Genomic DNA, 7,001 nt, shown 5'->3' with positions numbered 1-7,001 from the left:
AATAATAATAAATTCATATCATTATAAATAAAGTAAGAGAATATAAATAAATGGAAAGAATTTATTTTTTTTTTCAATTTTAATTACTGTTTTTTTAATAAAAATTATATCGAAATTTAGAAGAAATTCGAAGAAATTAGATAAGAATCATAAATTATAAACGAATAATATCTAATAAATATTTTCTTACCTACTTAAAAATCCATTAGCAAAAAATAAAAGAATTTATTTATTATAAATTCGATATTAGTATCGAGCATTAGTTTCATATTTTGCATGTTATCGTCAGGAATGAAATGTTCTACGGCAGAAAAATCTTAGATTGCTCGTAGCTACTAGACATTAACTAATTTTATATCTACATATATTACAAGAAGTTTAATAATAAAATACCGGCTTTGAGCTTAAGCGAGAAATTATCGCTCGGTGTATTAAAACCACATAATATAGGCTGGCACGACAGGATTTTAGTCGTTTACGATAAAACAAGCAGGTGATATTTATCTCGGCAGTCAATCTAATGATCTAATTAATTGCCTTGATACCCGAGACACTACCGTGTCTCCCGACTACCGTGAGAATTTCCCGTCGTGCGCATTACTTTCAAGATCAATGCAAACATTTTCTAGAATTAACGTTCTTATTCGACATTTCTTTCCTCGGTAGAGGAAGAGATATTAAGATATTATAATTTTTTATGTGTGAAATATGCGCGGCAAGAATGATTTTGCTGAAATGTTTAAAAATTTTGCTAGATATATATCTCGAAATAATGTAAAAAATTTTGTTGAACTGTTAGAAATATGTCTATTAAGATCTATTACATTTTTTGTTCAGTATGTAATTAAATTTTTAGATACTTCAGCACAATTGTTCTTCCCGTATAACTATAAAATTCCATCCACCCTATAATCGACATTATTCAAGCGGCGTCTACAAGAGATTTAAGATATAAAATTTAAGTTTTAAACCTCAAGCCAGAAGAAATTGACCAATTATAGTCGAATGTCAGGAGAATAATCGTGATTAGATAATTTCTTACGGCTTAAGGTTTAAAGTTTAAGTTTTACGTCTTAAAATCTTGATGTCGCTTTACATAGACGTTTATGTAGACGCTTTATATAGACGCTTTATATAAATTCTGATGATATTGGAACATCACGGGAATCTAATCGCGAGTTCGTACACGCACGTGTGCGTGCAATTTCACGTGTCGCGTTCATACAGCGGAGAACGGTCAAGGCCACGATATATGTCGATGTTCGCTGCGTAGAATCGCGAGAAAGCAGTTCCTCGATATTTTCCGATCACCTCGGTCTCTAGACTTGACCTTCGCTTCATCGTGTTTGCCATTGAAGAAATCACCGGTGCAGCGACGAACGAACACGCACCCTGCGAGAAGTGAAGGGCCGATTATATATAAGCATAGCAAATTTGTTCGCCATTAATTGACGAATAAATCATTCGCCAACTGATAAATAGGATCATTATTTCCGATCGATATTAGTTCTGACGTTAATTGCGATTTATGTCGATAAGATTTCAATGTTAATACTAGCCTTACTCCCGTTTCTGATCTGCGTTACTCAGTCGTGAATGCAACCAATGGTACCGCGAATTCTTAGTAAGAAATTGTCTTCCTGGTTTCTTATCTTTCTCGCACAATCTTACAAAATTGTCCCGCGAACTCATCCGTCGACGAGACCCGGGTCACGCTAAATTACGGTAAATGTGCACGTTTAAATAACGCATGTAGACGCGATTGTCGTTTGTCTCGCTATTGTCGTTTTTAATTACTGTCGTCGCGTCTTTTGGTCTAAGCTACCCACTGTACTCGTGCGATGAAAGCTAAAATTAAAGTTACCAAAGGAAGATTTCTTCCCCAGTGTGAACCACGTGAGAATATGCGTGCGGACGAAAAATAGCAGAGAGCTGACGCTGTCGTGACTATACGCTGGCTTTATTCTACCTTGCCGAGTTACGCGAGCAGAGCAACAACCGATGGCAGAACTAGAATTACGTTCTAGGCAACGATGAACTTGGCCCAAGAAACGGGAATGAAATTACTGCTATTGCGCGCTCCCGCGCTTTTTGTCGGACGACGCACTGCTCGACGGCTGTTTTATAACGTTTCTTACATTACAATAGACCATTCAGCCAACCGGGAACTTTATATCTAACAGTGGCATAATGTATTCAATAAGACATGTAATGCTGATTTTTCAGCGATATATTGTATTATAGTATTTTATATTGTATACATAATATATAAAACGTCTTGTTTTAAAGATTATTTAATTAAATTATTAAATAATATTAAATTTTGCGCATTTTTATTTTTAATTAGTAGTGATTAAGAAACATTTTTATGATATAATTATCATATGTGTGTATATAAAAAGACACATATATTCTATATTTGTTGTATTTTATATTAAGAATGAATACGTATATAATATTATTTAAAAATTGTACAATCTTCATAAAGATAATTATTTTGTTAGTCAATGCCAAAATTTTTATGCATTTTCTGTTTTCTTCTTTTAAATGTTTTCTTTTAAATTATCATTTGTTAGATATAAAGAACTAATATCCTCAGATTAATTTCTAACGAGAAAAAATTCGCATTGAAAACAATCTTTTCACAATTACACTTTTGAAGAAAACGACCATTCTTTATGTTTGACAAAAGTAAGTTTGCGTAATTGACCTATATTTTTCTAAAATCATATTTTATTCATATTATTATAAAAAAATGTGCAATACAATTAAAGTATTTATTTTAAATCTTTATTCTTTCATCACGAGTATAACTATGATTTATTTTTTGCAATACGATTACTTCTTTTTTTCTTGATACATCTAGACTTTAAAAACTAGAAATATAAAGCTTAGATATAAATTTTGTTATGCTAAGCCACTACCTGATAGATTTTTACGACTTTGTTCTGCAATTATCGTCATAATGTGACAAACCGAAATACGAATTTCAACGAAAATAAACATCTCAAGCTAAACATTATAATACTCGAATAATATTCGAGTTACATAGAAAATATTATATTCTATATGCAATATATTTTTTATATTTATAATGTTAATCTGTTACAATATTAATTATTATAATTATATCAATTACAAAATGTTAAGCATTAGTATAATTGATGAATTGCGAAATCGAATCATGCAGAGTATTTGTGACACATTTTGTCTCTTTAAAATCACAGTTATTATTAAAAATAGTTGATAAAAGGCCGTTTATAAAAGATCGTTAAAGCATACGATTAATTAAAGATCTGTTCCAAAAAGAACTTCTTGAAAATTCAGTTTTCATAGCTTGTCGTAAAAGTCATATTTGAATTATAGCATTTTTTTCGTTCGTGCTTATGACATATCTTTTGTTTATGATTTCAAGCCGGATATTGCAAAAACAGTAAAACTTTGCTACAGTCTAAGAAAATTCGAAGGGTCGTATAATACAGCAAATTAAGTCTAGATTAGCTGAGATTGCGGCTAATAACTTTCTTCGAAAGCTACTGGCTCGTTGAAGAAAACTCGAGGTAGCTGTTGTGGCTGCTGCTGGAGAGAACCTGGCAGGGTACCGGCGAGGCCAAGCGAGGCGAGGCGAGGTGAGGCGAGGCGAGGCGAGGCGAAGCGAAGCGAAGGAAGCGAACGAAGCGGCGCTGGATACAAGAGCGTTGTTAGGTCATTGACTGCCGGTGGCCGCCGATCTGCGAGTATCCAAGGACAGCCGCTCCGACGCTCACGACGTCTCTTTCTCCTCTCCTCTCTGTCTCCCTGCATCTTCTTCTCTTTCTCCCGCCTCCTGCCTCTCCTCTTCTTCTCTTCGACCATCTCCTCTTCACGATCCTCACTCCCTTTGCCACTTTTAAAAGTCCGTCGTCTCGGCTATCTGTCTTAACAGCGAATCGAAAGGATATCCTTTATTCACTGTACCGGCGAATCGCCAATTAATTCGTTTATTATCCATCTTTGTCAGAATACGCCGTTTGGCGATGCAACGCCTGGCGATCGTTAGCCGCTTATTATATTTGCAAATCGGGGAAGTAACTATAACGCGACTATTTTTTGTAGAGATTTTGTTGCGATAACGTTGACATGTTGTACATACTTGTAACTCTTGCATGGTGTCGTGCATTTGTCACGCTGGTTTCTTCATCCTTGGATTAAGCGAGACGCGAGCAAGCACGATGATTTTACGTTTTCCTATGTTTCGAAGTAATCGGATTATCGCAGAAAATATTGCTATAAATTACGTTGAATGTTTTCTTCACACAGCAAACTTAAAAATTATATACTTTCCTTACATTACGTTATGGAACTTATTGTATTATATATAAACAAAGAAAAATTATATAGGTAGATATATGCTACACACATTCTATTCCATGATATATCCAGGTCATGGGAAAAGGACCGCAATGGAAGGTTTGTAGGATTTCGCGGTTGCCTCCTTTCGTGCGACACGCATTTCCGTTTCGCGCATTATCGATGCGGTCTAATCCGGTAGAATACAAAATGCTGAGATTCACCAAAGCACTCTACATTAAATCCGAATGAGATCGAATGCAATGCAATTTCAGTGTCCACGAAAAGACCTCGTTAAGTACTTGGCTTGTTATTGAGTTTTTTTAACTTTTCCCATTACTGTTTCAGTGAAATATCTTCTTTTTATTAGAATGAACTTGTATTTGTTTTTAGGATTGTATGTATCATTCTGATTTTTTCATGCGTGTGTGTTGGCGTCTCTTTTTGCATCGCAAGTTTCAGTGCAAGTTCTATTTGCATTCGCTATTTTGGCATTGTAGCCAAAAGTGAAAATATATTTTCTTTGTTCTTCTTTTCTTTGTTCTTTAGAAGTAAAGTACCAGATTTGCGAAATTAGCACATCATAATTTTGATTTTTTAATATAAAAAATGTGAAATTTTTTTTTATTTTTATAAGGAACAATACAAAAAGATGAGGTATCAACTTCACACATCCTCCTTTCTTTATATCATAGCTTATTGATAATGTTCATTTATGAGCACATTAACGTTTAAGTATCGCTGCAGGTTTTTTCACAGCATGTCAGATTTCTGTTTATAAAACAACTCTCTTGAATAGGATAAATCGAATTCACATCAATTCGTACAATTTCGCAAAAGGGAAAAATTCTCTCGTCGTGTGAGACTCTTTTCATGTCGGAAACCGGATGAAAAGGGCCACGCTGGATAGGGGTATCTTCGGTGTTGAAAAACCATTGGATCGGTTCGTGAATATTGAATGGGTTCATTTTCTGAACCATGAGTTTAAGTTTTCTATAGGGTCGATCCTTAGGCAAAAGAATTAGATCAATATCGTGAGAACGAAATGTTCGTAACAACTGTAAAGACATAGAGATCTGGTTATAGGTCACAGATAATCTTTTTATTTTGACATCATGCGCATTCTCTACAAAACATCAAAATACATTCTAATATGTTAGCTAATAATTATGTATACATAGTTGAATTATTTAATTATCCCATAAATACCATGGAATTTACTGACTCTGAAAAATATACGATGATATCAGATGATACGATGATATCTTCTTTTAGAATGTATTACCATATAAAAGTTAAGAATTCAACTGTGTAAAAAAACACTAATGATAAATCTTAATTAGAAGTTGCCACGAAAAGAATAATTTTGTTGACGTATCTAAAAATTTAACTAGATATAGATCTGAAAATAATTTTGTTAGATTATCAAAATAATTATGTAGGACGCTCATCAAATTAATTGCTACATTGAAAAAAAAATATAGTCAATTTTAATAAATATTTAATTAATACTGTCAACTAAATATTTATTAAAGATATATTTATTTGCTACAAGAAATATGTTGATTTAAAAATCATTTTTTTTACTGAACAAATATTTACTCACTGTAAGTAAATATTTAGTTGGCAGTATTGAACTAAATATTTATTAAAGTCAACTATATTTTTTTCTCAGTGTAGTAGAATATCAAAATTTTTTACAATATTGCTCAGCATGTTTGAGAATTCTATGTAATTATTTTGATAATTTTTTTGAGACAAAATTATTTTCAAATTTATATCTCTCTAACTAAATTTCTAGATATTTCAACAAAATTATATTTTTCGTGTATTAATTTTGATACGATTCTAATTGATTGCACTATTGATAATCAAAAAATAAATTATAATATGTAAAGATGTTTTATTCTATTGTATATAAACGTTCGAAATAAGTCATTTTTTTTCATGTTCGAAAAGAATCTTGCAAAAAAATAGTTCTTTTTGAGACATCCGACTTTCTTTTTATCTTTCCGTGTGTCGGTAGTTATTCGTTATTTTATAAAAACTCTTTGACACTTTTTCATCCATTGAACTAAAATTTTTGAGAATCATATGTTTTTTTTCTTGATAAAGAAACAAGTCTGTAAAAAATAAAGTTTTTTTTATTGCTTTAACATACTCTCGGCAAGATAAATTAGTGATTCTGGAAAATTGCGTCACGGCCGGCATCGAACACAAGCTATCTTCCTTCTAACGGGATTTACTTTCGTCATTCGGAATTCCGTGGTCATCCGCGGATACGTCGCATGTATTTTTAGAAACGCGAGCATGATGTCCTCTCCGCTGTGGAGATCATGTATTTTTTCTATCGTTTCACGAATACTCGCGAATTTCGCTTCTAATTAGCAATAGCTTCGTTCAAATCAACTAACATTCCATGACTGTTAGAATAGAAAAATTAAGATCGATATATTTTCACATTTCCATGCTACAAAATGTTTAGAAAATTATCTCTAAATTTCTTGGAGTAAAATCTCACTCCAAAAGAGTTAAAATGCCAATATTGAGAAAGAATGAAAAATTTGCTCTTAAGGATGAAAGTATTTTAACTCTTTTTCTTTTAATGAGATATCACTGCAAGAAATTTAAAGAATATATAGATATATGAATATATAGATATGTAACATATC

This window comes from Atta colombica, unplaced genomic scaffold (genome assembly GCF_001594045.1).
Source record: "Atta colombica isolate Treedump-2 unplaced genomic scaffold, Acol1.0 scaffold100, whole genome shotgun sequence".
NCBI lineage: Eukaryota > Metazoa > Arthropoda > Insecta > Hymenoptera > Formicidae > Atta > Atta colombica.
The sequence above is the reverse complement of the archived record's forward strand: the minus strand, read 5'-3'. Positions refer to the sequence as shown.